The 25,149-nt window shown below is 45.3% G+C and overlaps 1 protein-coding gene across 1 annotated transcript in view; it reads right to left on the minus strand.

Annotated features, from left to right (window-relative positions):
- HS6ST2 (heparan sulfate 6-O-sulfotransferase 2) overlaps positions 1-25,149 on the minus strand; it is a 129,011-nt gene that overhangs the window by 56,091 nt on the left and 47,771 nt on the right. The window lies entirely within an intron of this gene.

Here is a 25,149-nt window from a genome sequence, read left to right on the forward strand (position 1 = left end):
ACACATACCTCTAACAAAGCCTTTAATAGCACAGTAAAAGGCTGGGCGCTGCGAGGTGCGTCAGCCTGCTCCACTCCAGGTCCTGATTTCCTGTGACTTGCCAGTGACGTAACCAAATGGACAATTTAATTAATTAAATTAAGATGCATTAAGCAATCCAGCAGGAATGCAAGGCTGCCTATTTCAGTTCTTCTGAAGTTCCAATTATTGCAGCAGGGGGAAAGAAAACAGCCACTATCATAGCCCTGGTGACATTAAAAATAAAAAACGGGAAAAATAAGCAACAGCATCAGCAAAACATCATGTGCAGCAGTGGCCCAGTAAGGACCAGGAATAAGAACAGCTTCAGTAGACAAAAAGGGGCATGGACACAAGCAAAGTAGGCAAGTTTGCCTGCTCCCTGCTGTCACTCCAGGACAGTCCCAAACCAGCAGCGGCAAAAGGCACAGTCTCTCCTTAATTTGAAACCAAACAGCTTCCAGCTGGGAATGCAATGTGGCCTGGGGAAGGGATCAATCTCTTCATTAAGAAAACCCATCTCTATAACAACAGCATTTTTAGAGAGAAGGACACCCCTTGAATTGCCAAGGCACGAAAGCACCTGCATCTCGGTTGGAGTACTTGAGCACAACCACCACCACCAGCCTTCTGTCTGGCTTGGTGACAGATATGAAAATAAAACACATCCTCGTCAAGATGCTGCACGTAGGAGGAAATCCACTGTCCCCAGAGGAAAAAGCCTTAAAATTAAAGCCAATGCCTTGTACAAGCTATTTGTTCCTGTATCTAAGGCAGCTTGCAGTGTTCCTGCAGGCAAGGGGACAGGCTAGCAGCCTCACAGCCTGGCCATGCACAGCCAGCCTGGAGCCACCTAAACCCCAACAGAAGCCTGGAAGACTGTCTCTAAAGGACAAAGTCTCTTCCTGAGCACATTAGTAGAAGTCCTTTGAGCTCCCAACAAATAATGTTGAGTTGCTCCAATGTTGACTTGCTCTCAACAAATAAAACAAAATAAACAATAAAACACTCCCTCAGAAGGATGTCTGGTTGAAAGTGGGCCCTTGGCTTCACCCACATGCTACACGTTGGCCCCTTCCCTCCCTCAAAACATGGCCAAGCAAGGACCACCTCCCTTCCACAGCCTGATGCATGGTTTGAGTCAGTTGCCGCAGCCAGGATGCAGTGTCCAGATCCAAGTAAGACTTGACTCTACAATCACATTCAGCTATACATGTCCTCAACGGAGAGCTGGAAGAAGCACCAGGGAATAGCTAAAGAGATCTCCCAAGGAGAGCATCATCCAGTGGGACCCACTCTGCAGCAGCCCCCCGAGGGCAGTGCAGTGCTACCCTCCCCTACTGAGCCTCCCAAGTCTCAGCAGGGCTACAGTAAGGCAGAAGACTGTTCTCTTTTTATTAAACTTGGAGCTTCTCTGCTACGCCTGGAGATCTAGCGACGCAGCATCTGTTATTAGAGCATTTATCTTCTGGTACGAGGAATGTCATACATATGCCCCCAAGAGCCACAGGTGAGAGATGTGGGCATGGGATTGAAGTAGCTTGCTGATGTTTTTTTACCTTTGCAAATAAAGCCAGAGACGGGATTGTAGGTGCAGGATACCAAGCAGATAGCTGAAAGGACTGATTTGTATCGACAGGTACAGGTTCCTGCAGCCACAGAAGAGAGGTTAAGACAGAAAAACATTCCCATAAAATATCAGTTTATCATGGCCATCTACGCTGGTCCTCCCTCATCTTTTCATGATAACAATAAACGGTTTCTCCACTATTTCCCTATTTCCCATCCTACACAGAGCACGCAAGCATCACTGCCAAGATCAAAAAGTTCTTGCAACAGATCACAAGCCTGATTCCTCTCCTATATCCTGCGGACTTCTGAAGGAACCCGCAGAGCCATTATCAGTGCTGGGTCCCATCAATGAGCCTTTCATGTGATAAAGCCTTGTATTGACATTCACTTATTTATAGCAACTGCACTGCACCATTCATTTAAAACACATCAGCATTTGTGAATAAAAGATAAAGTGGACTTCGAAGCATCAGCCTCAGAACACAACAGCCAGAAACAGGAGACAAAGCTCTCTAAAGGTGAAGCTGTAATCAGTTATTGTTCCTTAGCTCCCTGCAATCTGACCTGTACGTACCTGCAGAGGATGCATTTCTGTTACCCAAGCCTCTCTCTTTTCAGCTAATCTCAACAGCATCTAGGGGCTGCAAGGACTCCGGTATTTCTTGGCTTCAGCCAGCTCACCTTTAAATGACAATTTCTCTTCATTATTTCTTCTTATTTAGTAGATCCCAGGTACAAAACACCTGCCACAGATCTTTGCCATCATGTTCAGTGCCAGCTGTCAACATTTCCATCATCATCATGATAATACTATTTAATCATCACCTCTCATTGATACTTACTAGCAGAAAAAGAACAGAACTATTCACAACTCTACTCCAAGGAGCAAATTAGCTGATGGGAGAGAAGGAAAAGGGCTCTAATCCCCTCCAGCTGCAGCAAACATAACTGTAAGTTAAAAGAGTGCAAGGGTAAGCCAAAAATGTTAAGAAAATCTGGAAATAATATGAAAGATTAAGCAACCATGATCTGAAGTGCCTGTGCCTTTCATTTCGGATCGTGGATTGGTAAGGTAAATTTTTAATTAAGTGAAAACCAGTGATGGAACTTCCAAGCCTGGATTGCTTAGTGGCAGAAGGGCATGATCAATGCCAGAGAAACTGGGAGGCAGATGACAGCATCTGAGAGTGTGACCTTTTCAGATCCCTCTGCAAACATAAGAACCCACTTAGGACCAAAACAGCCCAATTCAGGGCCCATCTAACGCCAGCCTAAAGCCGGGGAACCAGGGTTAACATGGATTTAAGTGAGTGTAAAGAAGAAAATCAAGCCTCCAGGAATCAGTGCTGACATTCATGTGGCTTTATGACACAACTCAATATTTTGTAGTTTCAGCTTTTGGCATCTGGGTTTCCAGTGATAAAATATTTGGGTGGATGTCATTCTGGAAGTGAATAATAAGAAAACAACCAAAAATTCAATGTGATCAAAGTGAATCCGAAAAAGCTTAAAATAAAAAAATGATGTGGCTGCTCCCTTGGTCTCATGATTTTAATGTTTCAGTCAAACATTTTGTGGGGAAAAGCTGCCACGTGCAAGCTCAGATCACGGATGCTTCTAAGTGGAGCATCACACACACATTGTTAGTCATGCAAATCGTGATGCAATTTGAGCTAAAATCCTCACAGAACTCAAATCTCTTTGAGAATAGTCCAAGAGCTCAATTAAGCTGAATTCCAACATTGCCGAGCCCATAAACAGATTATCATTAGGCACCTCTGACATGCTCCTAAAAGTCTCAACACTGGTAGATCTTAACTCACAGGACCCCAGTGGGAACACTTCCACACAGCTCTCCATGCTGCAGTAGACACTCCAGCACCCAAGTGTGCATGAGCAGGTATTTTATAATCCATTATTATGGAGTATATCTTATTTTGGTCATATATTTCTGGACAACTTTTGGATCAGAACCACAAGGAAGCATTTCCTACAGGAAAGAAATCCGAGCTTTTTCTTTTTTTTAAGCCTTTATCTTGTTTTTTTAGCTTCTGAAAAAAATTGAGAAGCACAAGAAGGAAAGAAAAAGGAAGCAACATGTGTGTGAACCACGGGAGATGCCTGGGTACACAGACCCCAGCCTACACACTGTCTGGCTGTATCACTGAATCTGGGCAAGCACCACTGATGTGATACACAAGGAACAGTTGATTAGGATAAGTCTTTGCACATAAACATAATGGTAATGTTTCTAACCATTGCTTTTGCTCAGTCTGGTTTACCGTGAACTCAGCACCGTTAGCTGCCTGCCTTAATTATGTCAAGAGTCCACGCAGACCAGGGAAGCGCTTCCTTCCCCCATGTCTCCCAACCCCTTTAACACCATCCTATTCTTATCCATCTCTGGTACCTGGCCATCGCAAGAAGTTTGACTCACTTCCGCAAATAACAAAATCCTGCATTTAGTTGTTTAATTACCATTATTTTTTTTTATACTCCTGCAACACCACAATATGTGATAAAATTCTATTCTTTAAAAAGACTATAGACATCATTGGAAGCAGCATGTTACCTAGAGCATCTTTTTCAGCACAGAGACCTGAGGTAAACATTCCTTTTTCCCTGGGGAGGGCTTCCTACAGGAGTAGAGTAGGTCTAAGATAACTTGCTTTACTCTGCACTGGGATGAGCAGCACTCTGGCAGAGAGCACAAGACCTTACCTGGCACAAAAAAATACAAATCTCCCCTTTAAACATTTTGTGAAGCTTCTCCTCCACAAGTGAATTAACAGCGTGTGGGAAACAATCTATTTTGCTCAACAGTAAGCACACACTTCTGTGCTAAAGCACAATTCTGGGTCTGCAGGAGTACCACACTCCTGTGGCCAGGCATAGCAGGGAACCGCTGCCGAAATCAATATTGCTTATCAATGAAGGAGAAAATATATCCAGCCTTTGAAGACTTCTAAGCTCACTGTAATGAAGCTTCCCGCTCTAATCTAGGATGTGCACACAACAAAACCAGCCCAGCTTCTGTTTGCAATTCCTGCGTTTTAAATAATTCACAAAGAAATCAAGAGAGCTTATCACAGCGCACCGGGAATAACAGCGGATGCCGTTTTCACAGAATCACCAGGTTGGAAAAGACACCCAGGATCATCGAGTCCAACCATTCCTATCAAATACTAAACCATGTCCCTCAGCACTTCGTCCACCTGTCTTCTAAACACCTCCAGGGATGGTGACTCAACCACCTCCCTCTGAAGCCTGTTGCTGTGTCCAACGACCCTTTCCGTGAAATATTTTTTTTTTTATGTCCAGTTTTGCTGCAGTGTCCCTCTCCCTGGGGTGCCTGTTGCTCCTGGTTCTCCAGGACAACCCTTCTCCTCATCCCACAGCCATCCTAGGAACAGCCCAGGGCAAAGGGTCACGCTGGTACCTGGAGAACACCTGACCCCTCTCTTCCAGATGTCCTCTGCAGACTGCAGCCACCATCTGGGGAAATACAGGTTTGCTACAGCAGACTACTCGAGTAAAAAAGCAGTGCTGGAAAAAAGTGAGGCTTTCATTCACCAAAGCAGAGGCAGAAGCAGACCTCGGTGCACAGATTCGGGTGGTGGGCTCTGCCACAGGACCTCTGTGCAGAGCAAGGTGCAGCCACCACCAGCACTGTATCCTTCCAGGGTATCCTGGGACTGGCCTCCACAGGCTATGACTGATGCAGCAGAGTTGCTGCCAGCACCCCTGCTCCATCCTGAGCTCAGCCAGGGCAAGCAGTGGTGCCCAGGAGAGGACAAGCCTTAGAAAAGCAAGCACACAACACTGGTGGATGGGTGCACGTGTGGGTACGCGTGTGAGAAGGGGAGGGAAGCCTCAGAGACCCCCCCCAGGGAGGCACAGCCTGATGCCACAGTGAGAATGCATCTTCAGTGCACTGTTCTCCCTTGTTCTCTTACACTTCAGCATTTCCACTCAACCATGTCCAGCCAAGCTGTCGTTCCTGGCCACAGCCCTGCTGCCTCCGGGGCTGCATTAGTGCTTCTTCTACAGCCAGCTCTGCTCTTGCCTTAAGGGCTGCCAGAGAGGGGGCAGAAGAAGCTCTTTCCAGCAGCCACCCTCCCGGCACGGACGTGAAATACTTGTCTAATTCACTTTGAAGTTCCCAGCCTCTAGTGCAAGGCAGCGACCAACACAGAGTTGATCCCGTTCTCTAAACTCTCAGTCAACAGACAGCGTTTATCAGCGCTGACATCTTTCCTGGTAGGTTTGTAAACATCAGAACTGCTTTGCCTTCCTCAAGGAATAGGGTTTATTTTAGCAATCCTTTCCCTGGGTCAGACAGAGATACAGCTGGTGGTCCAGCATCCTGCAGAGGCAGGGGCTGCTCGAAGTGATAGGATGCCTGGCACGCATCTGATGCAGCTTCATCTTTTGCATCTTTGCTTTGCTTTATCATGACATGCGCTCGTTGCCAGCACTTATTTTTCTCCTTCCAGTTTTACTTTTAAAAATCAGGAAAAATTCAGCTTGCTCTCCTGATAAAATTGGTAAGTCTGAGGAACAACTTTGTTTAAAGGATCTGTTTTTTAAATGATGCAGAACTGGGAGAGATTCCAACCCTTCCAACTCAAAACCTTCTCTGAAATTGTTCCCAGCAGAGCAACTCACCTGGCTGGGAAGCAACTGTCTAGTTCCTTTTTCCCCCAGAAACCTCCCCCGAAGTGTCCACATTCATCAGCCACCTGGCAGGAGCCCAGTTGAAAAATAAAGAGCCACCTCTGCAGGGGTTCTCCTACCCCCAGCCTGGGCACCTCAGTGCTCCCAGACCTCAGCCCACCAGGAGAACTGACTGCAGCCAAGAGGCATCACTGCTCAGCACCAGACTACAGCCCGGAACTCACCAAGGACCAGAAGTAATTCTTTTCTCCCCAATCTGCTTGTGTAGCTGCCTCCACATCATGTCCCAGATGCCCCTCATGCATTTCCAGGATACTGGAGGATGAAGAGTGGAGGATGCAATTAGAGGCTCTCAGAGCAGACCCGAGCAGCTGGGTGGGGCAGGGCAGCATCCCATGGACGAAGCGTGAGCCAGTAGGATGCAGAGCTTCCCCTGCCAGCCTTTGACACAGGGGTGAGCAAGCCCCCAGAGAAAGCTGCTAACACTTTACAGCCCATAATGCATAAATCTAGTACATTTTCCCCTCGAGGGCCACAGTACTTCTCAGCCTCTTAATCTGAGGCTCGCGTTCAAGCTTCTGCTAATTAAACAATCCATTGCAAAGCTGCTGCTGTGATGCCTCCCCCTCCCCTTGTGCCCCTCTTGCCAGAGCAGGGCAGCACCATGCAGCCTGCCAGCACTAACAGCTTTGGGAATAAGATGGTACTGGCCCAGGAGAGCACCAAACCTCCGCAGCTTGGGGATTATGTTACTTGTCATCCATCAAACCCCAGAAACTGATCTCACTCAGTGGAAGAAAAATCAATAACTTCCTCAGCACCAGGGATGCATTTTGTCTCCTCTCCCAGGGTCTTAATCAAGGGACATGATCCCAAATAACACACCAGTGACAGCTTTGCAGCAGCTAAGGACATCTGGCAAATCAAAGGGAGTTTTAGCCATGGGCCACTTCTCTGGGTCAAATCCATTCCTGCTAAGATGGACCAAAGCGGATCAAGCCATGCAAAGGCACTGCCAGAAGGACAATCATAGAATCATAGAATCACAGAATAACCAGGTTGGAAGAGACCCACCGGATCATCGAGTCCAACCATTCCTATCAAACACTAAACCATGCCTCTCAGCACCTCGTCCACCCGTCCCTTAAACCCCTCCAGGGAAGGTGACTCAACCACTTCCCTGGGCAGCCTCTGCCAGTGCCCAATGACCCTTTCTGTGAAAAATTTTTTCCTAATGTCCAGCCTAAATCTCCCCTGGTGGAGCTTGAGGCCATTCCCTCTTGTCCTGTCCCCTGTCACTTGGGAGAAGAGGCCAGCTCCCTCCTCTACACAACCTCCCTTCAGGTAGTTGTAGAGAGCAATGAGGTCTCCCCTCAGCCTCCTCTTCTCCAGGCTAAACACCCCCAGCTCTCTCAGCCGTTCCTCATAAGTCCACATACTCCATGAGCTGAGCAGGAGACGGCACTCGTGAAAATTTGAGTTCTGACTGAACAGTACCCTAGGAGCACCTCTCTGCTGGGGATGATCCCATTGCCTCGCAGCAAAGTACCTGTATGCTTGCAGTGTTTGAGAGATGAGGTGCAGGAACACTGCAGCACCCAGGAACACTGGGAGGAAAAGCTGGAGATGTAGAGTATTTCTTGGCAGGAAGAAAGCACTCATAACCTATCACCGAACACCCTGCCGAGGCTAATTGCTACATTAGACATCTGAACAAACAACACTAATCACTGCATTAAACAACTACAATTAATGCTGTGCTGACAAGTAAAGTGCCATGCTGTACACAACGCCTCCATCTTCAGTGCTCTGAACAACCACCCCTACACCAGGTCAGCTGTGGGGTCTGAACTTGGTCCCACCAGCTCTAGATGCTTCTACTAACCAAACCCAGAGCTGTTCTCCCTGACTGTCCATGAACAGAGCAGTGGCACATAGCACTAGTGACTTTCTTTTGTCACATCCTTTGCTGACACATCTGCAAAGTGGGCAGAGATGTGTTGCTGAGTAGAATTTTGCTCTTAAAACCTTTTGCTCCTCTTTTCCAGAGCAGACAGGGAATAATTTTGGGAAGGGAAAGGCATTCTAGCATCACAGTAGTTTCTGAGCTCCTGGAGGAAGCACAGTGCTAAGAGGCAGACAGGGACATTACAGCACTTTCGGTCTTGACACAGCATGCAGAGCTGGATCCTGGTCCCAGCACCACATGGTGCCCGAGGCAGCTCATTAACAGCCCCATAATTCTGCTGGGACCAGCTGGCATGGCTGAGCCTCCCACCACTTGGGAGACACTGGGGAGAGCTGGTTTCAGAGCCTCTGGCTTGGCAATGAATTTCATTTCATTTCATTCACCTACAAACAGAGCACTTTTGTGGTGAGGCCAAGTTAAAAGCATAAATAAAATATTTTATGTCACACTGGATTTTCACACAGGGAATCAATAGTGTTTTGATTTAGTAATAATGAGAAGAGAGCCCTGTTTATTACCTGTCAAAAGAGCAACAAAAACCACCAAAGGGTCTTGCTCACCTTTAGCGCTTCTAAGCAGCCACTTCACACTGGCAGTGCCCCCGGCAGTGCCTGTGGTACCCTGGGACAACACCTCAAACCACGCAGGCAGACACACAGCTTGTTCTTACGCTCTTATCCCTTTAACTTTTCCCTGTACCTTTGCTGGTTTGGGTCCTGCAGCCCTTTCCCAACCATGTGCTTAGACTGAGGGGGTTTGCGTTAAAAAGCAGCCCCTATGTCTAGAGCATCTTTGCTCTGCACACAAGGACCTGTGGTCAGAGTGGTGGGGGACAGCCCCGCTGCCCCAAGTCCCACAGACTCGGCACCTGCCCTCCTCCTGCACCTCCACAGCATCTGCAAAACCCTACATCCAAGACTGAAAACTATGCTGCCAACCAGCAGCCAGGGGACAGGATCCACGACAGTTAAGACTGCAGAGTTACTAACTTCTGCCCCTTCCTTCCCCCAAAAAACCCATCCTGAGTGAACCAACGATGAAGCCCATAAAGAAACATGGTAGTAGCTTTCCAGAAGGAGATCATGGGGACAACGGGGTGCTGTTAGGACAAGGAGTCACTGAACATTCTGCCCCTGAGCACCCGTCTCCATCCTTGTGCTGCAACTCCTGGATGGAGGCAGGAAGACGAAGAAGTGGAAAAAATCTGCCTGCACCAGAGGAGGTCTCAGTGCTAATTACTGAAATTAGATCAAACACAACTCTGCCTCACTGCAGCCCTGGCAGACGTCACCCAGCGTGGTCCAGGCCCAGGGGAGTGCGGGTTAAGGAAGGCACCATCTCATTAACACACAACAAATCAAGACCTGCTGCATTCTCCTCTCCAGGCGGCAGCTGTTGGTTCCCACTGGATCTTTGTCACTGGGACAGGAAAACACAGAAACCTGTACTTGTTTGCCAATTCATTCATTCATATGTTTCCAGGTAAGGATGATGAGATCACCTCAAGCCTCGAACTACACCAAGACCCTGTTTGGGGCTGTCCCCTCTGCAGCCAAGGGAGCAGGAGCCCATGGATGAAGAAACCCCCACAGATGTTTCCACAACATTCAGAGCGATTTGCAAATCAAATCTGCTCACGTAGTCGTCATCAGCTACATGGGACTTCCAGTTAATTAGTTTCTAATGTTATTAATTACCTGTCTTGCAAGCATTTTACATCAGACCCGCAATGTTTAATTTCATACATAACAAGCCAGAGCACTCAACTTCCAGTATTAATCGGCAGGACTGTTTTTAATGCCTGTCTCATTTTCGCAGCACAATACTAGTACTTAAATGAGAAAACCTCAACTACATCCCATCATCTGGCACTCGGTTATCATCAAGAAGCACAAGAACCACATGCTGTTGCTTAATTAAGTCCCTGTAGCACAGGGGTCTATGGGGGCAGTGTTGTTGTTTTGTTTTTCCGTTAAGAAAAGACCCCCCTGGGTGCTTGGCACCATTCCTGCAGTGCCCCGAGCCCCTCCGCAGAGCGCAGCCCTCAGGACTCACTAGGCAGCTTTTTTTTTATTTTTCTCAGATGTTTGTTTTGGGGTTTTGCTCTCACTGCCTGCCCTGAATGCTTCACAGTTTGTTTTGGGTGGTTGAGGATTGGACTTTGAGCATATTTTGCAAATGCTTATACTCCTCTTTGTCACGGATTTGCATGCTCTTTCCTTATCCAATCACTTATCCCAAGCCTGAACAGAGACAGGGAAGAGAGGAAAGGTATGGGAAAACCACATATTTTAGTACTGTCTGTAAAATAAAAGGATGCACTTCTCCATGAGTGTGTTTGCACAGAGAAAACGCCCAGCCTGGTCTGCACATAGTGATAACGACCACAGCCATTAATGCTCGGGGTCACAGGCTCTGTGCTCAGCATGTCCTAGCTGACCACAGAGGAGCGGCACTCCTTGCAGAGAGCAGTCCCATGGCTAGAAGGAGCAATCACCAATTCCACATCGTGAGCCGGCACACTCGAGGAGCCCACTCTTTGCTCCCGGTGGGCTCAGCAACACCCGGGGGGACCCAGCCCTTGCAGCATTCCCTTGAAGCCAAAGCACCCCGTGGTCCCCCTGTGATAGATGCTAAATTCAGGCCAGCTGGGTTACCTTTGCTAACGTGCATGGAAAACCCCAAAGATATTCCAGCCAAGGGCACTCAGCTGCTTCAAACAGCTCTACAACTGGGTGAAGTAGGAGGGAGTATTGGTACAACTGTGATGACGAGGTGCTGTAGAAGCTATGTTTCTATGGCAACCCTGTATTACAAAGCTATTTAGATGTTCATTAGGGTTTTATAATTCTTCTAGACCTGCTCAGTCCATAATTCCACTTATTCAGACATCCGTGTGATCTCCACAACCCTCTGCAAACTTTGAAAGGCTCTGCTTGCCTCCTCCACCAAGGAGGAGACCTTCAGTCCAGGTGTGCTGGAGGCAGCAGGATTGGCACATGGAAGTACAAGATAATGTTCTGTATCTCAGTTAAGGGAGTCAAGAAAATAACAGTATTATGTGATGCTCTGTGAAACTCTCATCATGGTATGCGGAACAATTTAAGCCTTAAAATAGACTGAGAACAAAAGGCTAAGATCGTTAACAGAAAAAATAGAGTAAAAAGGTTCACAAGCATAAATAAAGAAAACAGAAGAAAAACGCTAACCAAATCGACACCACCATATTTAGACAATTACCAGGTGACAGAGTGTAGCCATCTGATAGAACATGGGTTTCACAAAGCAAGAGGGCAAACACAGCAACGCTTATGCAAGAAAAGTCTTTGTTCCGAGAAAAATGCATGTGCTGTCATCGAAGTACTGGCCCTAACACCACACCAGCCCCACAGGCACAATCTTCTGAACACTGGGTTCCTTATGAATACCAGACTTCCTTTAGGACAAGGATTAGGTCCTCTCCACCACAACTAGGAAAGGGCAAGGGGTTGCACACACTGAATTCACCAAAAGAGCAATTAAAAATTAAGTCCCCACTCTCTGGGGCACAAATTCCCTTCTCCATCCCCTCTTCTGTCACCTTCCGCCTTGGAAAAATAGACCAGCCTAGAGGAGCAGACTCAGGGTCCATTCACATGCCCCCTGCTTGGTCCCCAGCACCTCAGGTGACAGCAGCAGCAAGGTCAGGTAGGAGCAACTACAGCCCTGGAACTGCAACCTGATTTTATAGAACACTAAGGAGGAAAAAAAAAATAGCCTTTTTTTCCCTTGCAGCACATAAGGTTATGGTAGAACTCAGTGCAGAGGGGAAGCATGAACACCACCAGGTCTGAGAGGAGGATCTGCCACCAGCAGGCATCACTAGGGTCTCTGCCACACAATCCAATGTTCTTTAGTACAAAGAACGTAGTTTCAGATATTGCATGTAACTTCTCCTCAGTTTAGGTTATAGCCTATTTGCACTTCCCTTTGAGGCACCATGGATGTGATCCCTTCTGTTTACTGCTGGGCAAGCACAGGGATTGTCCCATTTACACCTTGAAATGGATGTGAAGAACAAAGATTAAGACATTAAACTTTACACTACTTCAGAAAAAAAACTGGAAACTCCATAGACAGTAAGCAAGACTACTTTGCTGGTTTATTTAGGGTATGCAAGACTTCACTCTCAGTGCTTTCCGTTTGCAGTAAGACCCATGGCCATATCAGCAGCACCATCTGCGATTCCATCTGAGCTTATAAGCTAACCAATGCTGGGTATAGTACAGAGAATCTATTCTCCACTTCCCTCGGCATGCAATGCTAACGACAACAAATTGTGGCTATATATTACATCTCGGAAAGTAGCAGGGGTTATTTAAAGTTAAATCTAATGTAATATGCACTTAAATATGCATGTGCAAAAAAACCCCAACCAAACAATATGGCACTTCAGGCACAAATATTACTGAGTCTAGATGTCCATTACCAATTTAAGGTGTTAGTTTAACAACAGCTATAAAAATGACTTCTGCAAACAAACTGTCTATTGCTAATAATATGGCCAAAAGTTAAAAATATACAGCGTGCTATAATTACCCTTCCAAAGTTAGAGGAATCACCATGTGAAGGGAGAACTCACGAGATGCCACAGAAATGTGTCACCACAGGAACACATTTCTGCTGGAACAGAGAATGATGGAAAGATGTTTGCTTATTTTTAGCCTCTAGAGGTCACAGCCTCACAGCTAAATCCCTCAAGTCAGACAAGCAGTCTCCATTTTTGCTCCAATATATCATCCATAAGACACTGCAATCTTTTAAACAGCCCAATTTAAGGTCTCAGTTTTGCAGACATGAAAAGAAGCTTTGCCTGGCCTTTATAGCTCTATATAGCCCCTGGGCTGTGCGCAGGAAGGGTGTCTGCAGTAATGCTTCGGCTTCTGCAAGTTGCATGGGTCCCATTCGTGACCGTGGTACTGAGACAACAGAAGTGGGTAGAACTGCCGAAGCATGAAATTGATTTAAAATGATGGAGTGAAGATCTGTTTTTCATTGAGATCAAATCACATTTGATAACACCAACAGCAGTCTATTTAATGCCCCTGAAATCTGATCCATACCATTGTTTTTTCATCCTCTTATTTCCTGTTAGGAAGCCAACACTGACCTATGCTCTACTATTACCTGTGAGATTTTCACTTGACCAAATGTCACCATGCAGTTTGGCAATAAGTTCTTGAAACAGAAAGGAAGAAACGCCTCCCTTCCAAGCCATCTAGAGATGAAGCACAGTGACCTACACTCCAGAGATACTGCCAGAGCTGCTGTAACATGAAGACACCCAGCAGCAGCAGAGCTGACTGAGCAGAATAGTGTTTCTGGCAGTGATAGACATCTCAATCCAATCACACTTGACCACTTGTTCAGCCCAAGCGTGGCAACCATTTGGAGCCATTTTAATGTTGCACCAGACAGTCAAAGGCTGCATATCCTCCTGGGGAGTGAGGAGGAAGAAGAAGATGCTCAGACGATGATGGATGCTGGGCTCTGCTAGGCACCAGATGCTTCACTCAGACGCTTGAGTGCCAGACCCACCACACCACTCAGCTAGACTGGCGTTATCAGACCACACACCATAAAAGCATTGCTCCAAGACCTTTAAAGGGCCTTCCTCCAGAGGCAAACAAACCTCTTTTCACACTGTTCCTTACTTATAAATAGTTCAGACTCATTAATAACATAAAAGCAGGTGATGCTTGGTGCAGTTCAATTACAGCTGCAGCATTTGGTGTAACTACCACTCCTCAGCATGCCTTCGCCATGTACTGCCTTGTAATCAGATAACAGGCAACCCCATAGGAGGCAAAACCCTGACTTCCAAGCAAGAAAACTGTTTTTTTTGTCTAAACCAGAAGTTTTAACATGAAAGCACTGCTGCAGGTTCTCTTTCTGGACACAGAAAAGCTGTGTAAGAAAGGCAGACACCCAGACCAAAACTGAATGTATGAAATGAGGTCCTTATTTTCATGTAATGCTGGCCAGGCAGTCAACCTATTCCTTTCCCTCCCTTCCACCTCAGTGACTGTCTGCCCCTATTGAAAGCCATTGACAGAAAAGCCAAACTTCAGATAACACAAAGGTCCTGACTGAGCAGTTGCTCCCATATCCTGCTATATCCAGGACCTTTAGGGCCTTGGAACAAATGCTAGAGACTCAGGGAAAAAGAACACAGCAGCACATGCATAAACTTTAAAAAAGCATCTTCATTTAAAAGCTGTCTTTTCCAGAAATCCTTTCCCCCATCCTCATTCCTACAGCAGGCAGAGCTCTATCAGGCAAGGCAGTTCTGAAGAACCCAAACAACTCCAATGCCTGAGAAGAGCAGCCAAAAAAACATCCTGAAGGAATAAAAGTCAGCCCCATCCCGTGCCCTCCAAACATTAAATTTTATTGTTTGGCTGTTAAAAAAAAACACAACAGAAATACACAGGCATCTGCCAAGTACCTCTGCTTCACTTCAAAACTCGCTGCTGGGAATTAGCTGCGTGCTCCTCCTGCCTCTATAAAATGACATACGCTCCCCTCATCCCACTGGGCAACAAAGCCTTCCCTTCACCCATGGGCTCTTGGAGGAGGCACCCACCTCCATGCCTCCTTCACAAAACGTGGCTCTCCCACCAGCAATCAGCTTCCTCTGGAAAACTGGATCTAGAGCAAGCGATATTACTTGCAATTAGCTGATAACTATGGTCTTGCCACAATGTGACCACAAGACAAAAAGAAAAGAAAATTGCAGCCTACCCCAGTCTGTGTCACCCCACAGAAACCACAGAGGCAACAGCCTGAATAGGGGAAACTATCAATACCAGAGGACAGATTCCGGATCCTTTAAGGCAGCTGAATTTGAAGCCTGGCAAAGCACAAATGACACCTTCTTAACAACATGCCTGCAACTTCAAACTGCTTTAATGAAAGGGGTGTAAACGTAGGTAAAGTGAAGCTGACAGATTTATCTCCAGTTGCAACAGACTGGATTTCCAAAACGTAGCTCAGCATTTCTAAATGCAGACAGAGGTGTTATTTCCTACTGAGACCAACTGCAGTTCAATATTTGATTGGATTAGGTGCTCACTGCAACTGCTCCAGGAGTCAACGTATATATTCTTACATTAAGGATGGGACCCTCCTCCTGGGTTGCAGGACCTGGAGTCATGTCTTCCGCTGCTCACTTTTATAACAAGGCTGTGGGAAGGGGTTGGAGGAGGAATATGTACCACCACTTCCACCTTTTTCCCAGCTCCCAGTAAATTTCTAAATTTCAACAAACAAATCCAAACAAAAAAATATTCTCTCAGCACCTGTTAAGGAGGCTGACAAAGGTACTTAAAGCAATTGGATCTCCAGTACAAGAGGAACACAACATATCCTGCCTCTAACACCTCTATAATAAAGGCAACGTTTTGTATCTCCATCATATTTAGCATGGAGATGCTAAACAGCGCTAGTCCCTGTATCCATCCCCCAAGGAACACCACTCAAACACAACCTTTAACAACCCTCTTCTGCATTTGATGGGTCCAGCCATTTTTTTCCCCAGCTTAAGGTCCACCCATCTAGTCTATCTTACCAGCTTGGCCACAAGAACACTACAGAAGAATACAGTCCAGCTGGTATCGAGGTGGTCCAAATCCCCACCAAGAGCCCAGATTGCAACTAGGAGCCCTTATGGGGAGGAAATTTCATCTACCTCCTCATCTTCAGTCTCTGCCCCCTGTAGGCAACCCCTTGTTGGCCCAATTTCTGATCCTGGGCCCATCAACTCTCAACAAACACTTATAAATCCATGAATAACCCACAGCAGAGACTGAAAATAACAGATCTGCACAAGTCAGTCACATTTGCGTGGTTTGAGTTGGCCTAGAAATATATTCAGCTACTCTTCCCTCTGAATCTCTGTTTAATTAAAAAGCATTACACCTTACCCATCCACCATAAAAAGGGGACCACAAAGCTGCAAGCTGTTTACTTAAATCAGTTTCAAAGATTGCATTCAGCTCAAGCCTGTCAACATCTAACCGAGCTGGGCTAGGGGGTTGTTTCTTTGGGGGTTGGTGGTGGTTTTGTTGATGTTTTTGAGAAAATATACATTAAAACCTCTATTAATAGTCACATATAGAAATTACCAATAGGTACAAGTATTTAAAAAACAAACAAACATATACCTTCGATGCAAATAACCTTTACAAATGTGAATCACCCGCCTGCTACCATTTTATGGCTAATTGCTGCTATTTTTGAACACTCAGGTGAATCAGTGTTCATCTGTAGATCTAAGTAGGGGAAACCTGGAAGAACCACATGAGGACAGACTTTTGGGAACGCTGTAACTGCAGATTCATCAAATTGTGCCTCAAAACCAAAGCATCACTCTGCTAAAAAATCCCTCAATTGTACGCCCCTGTTCATTTGGAAAGAAGATGCTATTGTTAGGAAAATACGCTAATTAGGACTCCTGTGCTAGTTTCAGGCTGAGTTTCTCTTCAAAATCTGCCTCTAGCAAATGCTGAATCCATTGCTTTTGTTTAACTAAAACATGCTTATCATTTTTTTTCCTTTGGTATATTTTACAGCTCAGATTTGAGTAAGAATTTCAGTTTAGAAATGAAAGAGCTCTTGCCAAGTATACATTCCTGTAACATTGCAATTTGATGGTTTGCTTTACTATTTTTTCCTCACTTGGATGTTTATTTGCAAACGATTAACTATGCTGTATATGAACACAGCACAAGTCAGTGGTTTTCACCTATTCTTTGTCTGCAAGGGCTTAGCTACCATGAGCCAACCTGCATACTTAATGTTTTTTAAACCAGTTGTATTTGCTGCATTATTGCTGTGGCGTTTTGGATAACATCCAAGCGTACTAAGTTTAGCTACAAAACAGGCTCTTTTAAACTAATTTCCTTGTTAAGAAGCTGACTGCAGAGCCTCCGGCTGCTGCTTGGCACCACAAAGCAATAAGTTGGGTGCTGCCAGAGCTGGGAGAAGGCAGCAAACCAGGAGCACCCTTGGCGTTTCCCACTGTGGGCAGCACTGGGCAATCCAACCAGTACCCCAGGAAAAGCCCTGCTGCCTGCTCCCTGCTCCTGCTCTTTGATGAAGCAGCCAGCATGGATCACACTGCTGCCTCTGCAGCTCTGACACAGTGATTAACTGCTGGGCAACTTGAGTGAACTGAAATCCACCTTCCCTGCAGCTGGAAAGCCATTTTAGTCACATAACAAATGGTAAAGGGGAAGAAAATCTCCCTGCAAGCGCTCCCCCGTCCCTCCTTGCACGCTTGTGGGAACAAGTGTGTGTGGCAGGATGGCACACAGGCAGAAAGCAGCCTTCTCCTCCTCTCGATTATTAGTTCAGGTGAACACCACACAAGCCATGTTCAGGGCTAGCATTCCCAGGGCTTAGTGCAAGCAAAGCCAGTGGAGGGCCACCTGACAGCTCCAGTGGACCCTCATTTTTGAACAATCATAAGCTATGCCTGCACAAAGGGTGAGTGTGAACACACCTGATACTTCTCTTTGATGGAGCTCCACACCTTGCACAGAAATGCTGAAGAAAGCATGTACGCATCCTAGGCTTTTCCCTACGATTTACCAGGATTCAAAGGAACCAATAATTCATGACAGCATACAACTGCATTAAGAGAAATATAGGTTTTTCTATGATGAATTATAAAGTGTTATCTTTATTATTATTTCTTTTAAGGTTTCTGATTTAAATTAATGATATTGCAAAAACACCACCTGCCACCCTTTCTCAAATATGACTCTGGCAGCAACAGAAAAGCTTCCAAGACATGTCAAAGGCTCACTCTTAGGGTCTTCTGCAAACAAAGACACTAGTAGTTTGCCACCATTCCAGAAAAGCTCTAATACTACTCCAGGTAAGATGGTCTCCAGACCTTAGAATATTACACTCAATTCTTTGTCCACAGAAAAAAAAAATACAGGGCACAACTGCTTCCCTGGCCCCTTTGTAGAAGCAGGCTTCTTTCACCAATTTAAAACCAGCCTTTATGAATACATTTATAACTACATCTAACTTCTACACAGATCATCCTCCTCAAGGAAGATTGAACATTATACTAATCCCAATTAGATCTGAGAGCAAGAATAGTCTCTTTATAATTATTATGAGAATGTATTCAATTTGCTACTTTCATCTAACAGCAATTACAACTGTTTACCAGTTCTAAAGCACATCCTTTAGGAAGCCATGAGTCATATTTCATGCTAATCACTGTTTATTTGGTATTCTCTTTGGAAAAAAAAGGGATCAGTTCACAAACCCTTAAACAGAAATGATAAGAAAAGAAATATCAAATGAAGTCGTGCATCAGAAAGATAAAAAAAAAAACCTAAGAACTTCCACACGCTAAATAGTTTTACAAAGCGCCCATTGTAAAAATCCATCCCTAGGACAAATGCTGACTGCAAATAAGACTGTTCAAGGAAGTGCTTTGAGGCCACTTGGAAAAAATTAGCAGCCTAGTGGTACTACAAACAAGTCTCCCTTCAGGGAGATTTAAGCTAAGTTTTAGAAGAAGAAAGACTTCAGCAAAGAGATGAGATAGCCATGAACGGACCACTAATGAACGCACCCTGTCTCCTGGGCTGCAAAACAAGCCTGTCTGCTCCCATCTGGCAATGCGTGGGGGTAATGGTTGTGCTGAGACAGCAGAGAAATCCCCTCCTGCTTCCAGCATCCTGCGGCATAGCAGGTTGATACGATTCCTTTACATCCAGCACATCTCCTGTCCTCCTTGCAGCCCCTCCGATAAACTTTTTGACAATGTTCTTAATGCCAGAAACACACACGGCGCTTCTGCTTTGTAATTTAAATCTACAGACATGGCAATATTACAGAACCTAAGTCTGAGTAAGATAAATATATATTATCACCAACGAATCATAGAATCATAGAATAGCCAGGTTGGAAGAGATCCACCGGATCATCGAGTCCAACCATTCCTATCAAACACTAAACGAGTTGCAGGGAGAGAATGAGCCCCTAGAGGTTGTAAGTCTCAAGGAACAATACAGTCATCTCTAACTGCTCACCATTCACACACAGAAATAGGGAAACCGATAGTCGATGGATCAGCAGTGGCTGGCAGCTCCTAACACAGCTCCATGCAGTGCTCTGCACATGCAGAACAGGCCAAAGTCAAGCTTCATCTATTTGTATTGGCTAATCCAAAACTAACGGGAAGCAAATTCCAGCTTAATCCAATTATTTGTGCTAAATTAAAATCCCTCACTAATCCTTCATCAATGCCTGGTTATTTTACAGACAAGGGAAGCCAGGAGCTTCTAACTGCTTAAGGTAACACAAGCATGGTACCTGCTGCATGCCATGCACGAAGCCTGCAAACAGTGAGGAATTGCAGGCTGCATCGCAGTGAATTTGCTGTCTGGACACAGAGACATCTGCCATCTCAACCGACTTCACAAGAATCCCATTCACACCAGCACAACCTCCCTCAGCAGCCACTGGCCACATCTTTTCCAAAGCACCAAAACAAACTCATTCATTAGAACATTTGACAGCGTTTTCCCCACAGAGGGGGAAGATGCGTGGAGACTTCTCCTGAAAGCAGCATTATTTGGTGCTCAGGTTGCTATTTAGTTGTCAGATGATGAAAGCAAAAAGGAGACATCGATGTACAACAGCCCTCTTGAGTAAAGCACAAGTTTATTCGGAATGCACACGACAGCCGGGCGAAGCCAAAAGGTGCTTCTCAAGTGACAGCAATACAGAAAAACCCTACTTTTCTGCAGCTCCAGGACTCAGATTTGCAGGAAGACTCCCCCTCTGAGTCGGAGACCTCACAGTTCACAGGCGCTTTCCTCAATCACCCATACAGATGAATGACCAAGGCCAGCAAGACAACACCAACCACAGGAACAACTCCAGAAACCCTAGCAGTCAATGCCATTTTCATTTTTGCTGAAATAAGACAAAGATCAAGCTTTCCTAAATGGCATTTTTCTAAAAGGCAAAAAAAAAAATTCCTTCAGCCACTACTAAAAAGTAATGTGAGTTATATTTACTACATGTATCCAAAAAAGGGCTGTTCTGCTCTAGGAGATGTTGGCAAGGACACAACCTTTAGAGCTGTGAGTTAGAGCAGGGAGTGGATTTAGCACGAAAAGACCATCCATCTTCTGTGGAGAGAAGTAATTACAGTAGAAACCCACCTCATGAAGAATTTTATCCACAGAAAGGTTTCAAAATACAAACCAACAGGTGCTACAGTTAACTATAAGCTCTATAAAACACCTGAAAATGTTGTTTTGATCACCATAGATGCATTCAGAACTAAGAAATAGTCTTTCAGTCAATAAACAAACCAACAACCAAAATCAACCTGCAGTAAAAGTGACTCATAAAATAGTTATTAATCAAACGGGGGTGTGGCACAACCTTATTTTCTAGTCATCAGTAGAGGGAGGTTTTGAAAGGTCATGAGGTGAAGCCTGAACAATAAAATGGGATCTCAGAAAACCACCAAGGAGAACCGTTAGAAGAAACCTATACATTCACCTCTCTGGAAACATGCCTTTTGGTGGCTTGGAGACATCAGAAGTCAAGGCATTAGCTCCAACAGCTCATCTCTCCCCTCCATATATCTCGGGGCAGAAATCAAATATATGGGACATTCATAATTCAAGCTCTTTAAACCTCAAAATTAAATTAAGTTTCCTTAATAAGCTACACATCATGCACTACTTCTAAATGGCTTCTGTTGTGAAATGTTTAATAAACCTTAAATAAATAAATAAATAAATAAAACATCATACATCAAGAAGTCATAAAGTTCAAATAAGATAACCTTGAATTTAGTTTCCTGTACATGGTAATGAACCTCCAGAGTATTGGAAATTCCTGCTGCTGTGGAGAAAAATAAATTGGGCAGACACAGTGACTGCTATCCCTTAGTACAAATGAACATAAACAAGATGCAAGAATGCAAAGCCAGCATGTGCGGCCAGCTATAATTTTCTGTGATTAGAGACTAAAACGAAATGTAAAACAACATCCCAGAGTGTCAAATTAGTGAAAGAAGTCATGAACAACATAAAAAGAGGATTTTTTTAAAGTCTTACAACTCTCTATAAAAATGATGAAGATCAAAAGCAGATCCATCTTAGTATTCAAATGTGTTTTCTGCTTAGCTTACCCCTGCACCCATATGCCCACTGATCGGTTTTGTAGGAGCGGAATCGGTGGGGTTTGTCTGATGCAAGCAGGGTTCCAGGCAGCCCCTGGGACAAGGCACCTGAGCATCCTCACCCCACAATGCCCTGGGCCAGGGCAGTCTCCCACGTTTGTCCTCAACAGCATCCAAAACCAAGCAATGATACACAACCGAAGGCTTTTCAGTCAGGAAACAGTATAAGATCAGTACTCATCCAAAAGCAATGAACTGACATACTACAAAATATTAAAAGTGCTTTAGGGAAGATATCCAGCAAAATAATCTAGGGCTAGAGAGCGTTCCTTTGTCCAAACCCAGATATCTTAGCAGACGTTACAGCAGTGCTGTGGCTGAAGTCACCAGGAACAGCATCACACTCCGAAGAGGTGATGCAGTATTTAGCCTGTATGTGCAACCATGTCTTCCATCAAGAACAAGCCAACCTAAGGCCAGAAATACCTGATGAGTTCAGAAGAATGGGGAACGATCAGTCCAAAAGGAACTGCCTTCTAGAAACACAAGGGTCAAAATGACCTCCTCAGACTGTGGTAGATGGAGTGTACAGACAGACGTGCACATACTATACATGCAAATCATCATCCTACTCATCCCGTCTGCAATCTCAAACGTGCGCAGCAATGTGATAATCCTAGCCAAGATACACTGCTGCAGCAGGGCACAAAACAGCATGCAGGGGAAATGCTTCCCCAGGGAAACAGGAGACACAGTAGATGCTGGCTTGTCATTTATACCATGCTGTAATAAAAAAAATTAAAAAAAAAAAAAAATCAGCTGGCATACATGTTTACTCCAGCCAAAAGGAAACCTGAAACCAAAGAAGCCTTCAAGGTTTGGGACAACAGCAATTCCCTCATTGCCCTTAAGATCTGCTTGTTTCTGAACCTCATTCTGTCCCTGGGTCCTGCAGCACAGCTGGGACACCACCCTGGAAATACCTCCATGTACTGAGCTCTCTCCCAGACAGCTGCATAGCTTCATCCCTCTTCTTCAGACTAAACAAGCTCTACCCTGGAAATAATCAGAATTTGTCTTCCCCGGGGGCTGCGAACAACCTCTTGCTCTAATGAACATTTCAACCCTCTTAAGACCCAGCCAAAATGTATTTCTGGCGAGCTCATCCCCACAGTAACACACTGTCCATAAGCATTCAGCTTCAGGTTTGGGGCTTTGCTAGCAAATGAAGATGCATCTGCTTCCCTGCAGATAAACAATCCTGCTGAGAAGGCTCCAGAAACACATTAATCCTTCTAAAGTCAGTTCTAATACAAGATCATTAAACAAGTTTAAATTTAACAAACTCCGTGTGGAAAGCTGGTGTAGGGAGTTTCTATGGACTGTCACATCTATCAGCACATCTGCACATCAGGCTGCTTCTCACAGCTCTTCACTATCTCAAGAACCAGAGAAAGTATTTGTTGAGTTCTGGAGTCCAAGCCAAGAAGTGACATGAAGAGATGGGCTCTCTCCATCTTCCTCTCCACCGTATATAGAATCATAGAATAACCAGGTTGGAAGAGACCCACCGGATCATCGAGTCCAACCATACGCTTCCTTTAGTAGGAGAAGCAGTAGTGCATCCACACAGAGGGACCTATCGCTGATCTCTGATGCTTCAAAATATTTGCCTGTGAGTCCTCAGTGAAGAATCTACCTGGAAGCTACAAGTACAGAGATGAAAACTCATCACTTGCCATGATAAATGCCCAACAAAAGGAGGCCTTTTTCATTTAAAGTCTGGAAGAGAAAGTATTAGGCTAAAGCCGTTACTGGGCTGGGACAGTGCGTCTCACAGCAGAGCAAGCTGTCCCTCTGCCTTGGATCAGATGGGTACACACTGGTTTGTAAGTCGAACTCAAAGGGAGGCAGCACAGAGCACGTGACTTCAATACCAGGGGCCAAATCCAGGTGCCTTCAGAAACATTACTTAACTAAAGGACTTGGATACTTTTGCTTCATTTTGAAATGATGCTCCAAGGCCAGAAACCCGTACACCTATTATCCTACGTTCACACCCATCCCTACAATAGCTTGCCCATCCATGCCCATTCCCTAGGGACACCAAAGAGCTACAATGGCTTTTGCACATGCCCACCTACAATCAGCCCCAGAGCCATCACAGCTACAGTTTTAGTCCATAGCTCTTCATGCACCAAGGACTGACTTAACAGCATGTGAATCAGCTCCTCATTTACACTGATCGAACTGGTATCAGAGTGGAGATTTCAGAGCAAGTGGAGCTGAAAAAGAGTCTGAGGCCTTAAAGGAAAGACCCTGTCTCTCTTCATTCCTTTCATCTTCATTTCTGGCTGCCAAGGGTCTTGACAGGCAACTTTTGTTGGTTTATTACCTTCAGAGGGCAAGAGCATGCAGTATAGAACTGAGATCACCGAGGGAGCAAGGCAGAAGCAACCTCCAGTAGAAAACTGGAGAAGGTAGGGCTGAAGGATGCCAAGAGGCCACTTGACTCGTTGACCTGCTGATACTTAAGCCTAGGGCAACGCTTAGCCTTTCCCACCCAAGTGTACCTCACAATTGCTAATACTGTCAGTTTTAGCCAACAGTATCTCCTTGTTCCTTAACCCTTCACCCAGCAGCAATATCAGTAATCATAGATTTTACTTGAAGACATTCAGTTCCAGTAGATTCTGAAAGGGAATCAAGGCAGGACGTTCCAACAGTCTGGTTCTGTCATCAACTTGGTTCAAGCCACAGTACACCTCTGAACTTATTTACTACTGCCACAAGGCTTTGATATGAGCTTTGCTAGGAGAAAACTACGTGAACTGCAGAAAAAAAGCACTGTGCAAAAACCCTACACCACGCTCTTGAACCTAGCACAAGCATCCTCAGTGAATTGGTTTTGGGACGGACACTGCAGGGACAGACCAAGCTTTGAAGACCCCCACCACAACTGCAGAACACCACTGAAACACCACAAATGCACCTTGTTATCCCTGGGTTTTACCCAGGAGACTGCACACCGCTGAAGGCACAGCTTGCCTCTCTTGAAGCAGGATACAAGGAAGAACATAGCTGGTTTCAGCAGACAATAAGGCCTCTTTAAAACATACAGACTGCGATACTTGCTTAAGGCTAAGATCTGTCTAACCCAGCACCCTAAGGTGAATCTGTCCAATCTTCGAGTTCATACAAACTTTGAGTACCCACAGTGACAAGGAGCCATCAGGAACTACCTCCCACAGGCTGTCTGAAGTTAATGCCCACTGGCCATTGTACTGTGAGAGACAGCAAATAGTCATCCCCTGCTCGGTCCCTCCAAGCCATAGGTGGTTGCTTTTGCAGGTTTTGATCATGCCCTCATCCCCCCCTTAGCAGTTTTCCAGCCAGTGTGAGCTCTTTTGTGCACATCTCTACAGCTCAGCCCTGCTGCTGGCAGTACAGCAGGCAGAGCCGATCACCGTGGGTTGTTACCCCTGCAGAGAGGGACCACCACGGCTCTGGGAGGAACAGGAGGTTCAGGTGTCAAAAGAAGTCTCATTAACTACAAGAGGGTTAAGCTGACAATGGTTAGATGCAGAAAAAAATAATTAACCTATGGGCAAATCTATTCATATTTTCTTATTTTAGCTGCATAACAGGCCCAAAGACACAGCTTTAAGAGATGCTCAGCAGCGCTGTGAGAGCAGTGGAA

Source organism: Phaenicophaeus curvirostris, chromosome 13 (assembly GCF_032191515.1).
Source record: "Phaenicophaeus curvirostris isolate KB17595 chromosome 13, BPBGC_Pcur_1.0, whole genome shotgun sequence".
Lineage (NCBI taxonomy): Eukaryota > Metazoa > Chordata > Aves > Cuculiformes > Cuculidae > Phaenicophaeus > Phaenicophaeus curvirostris.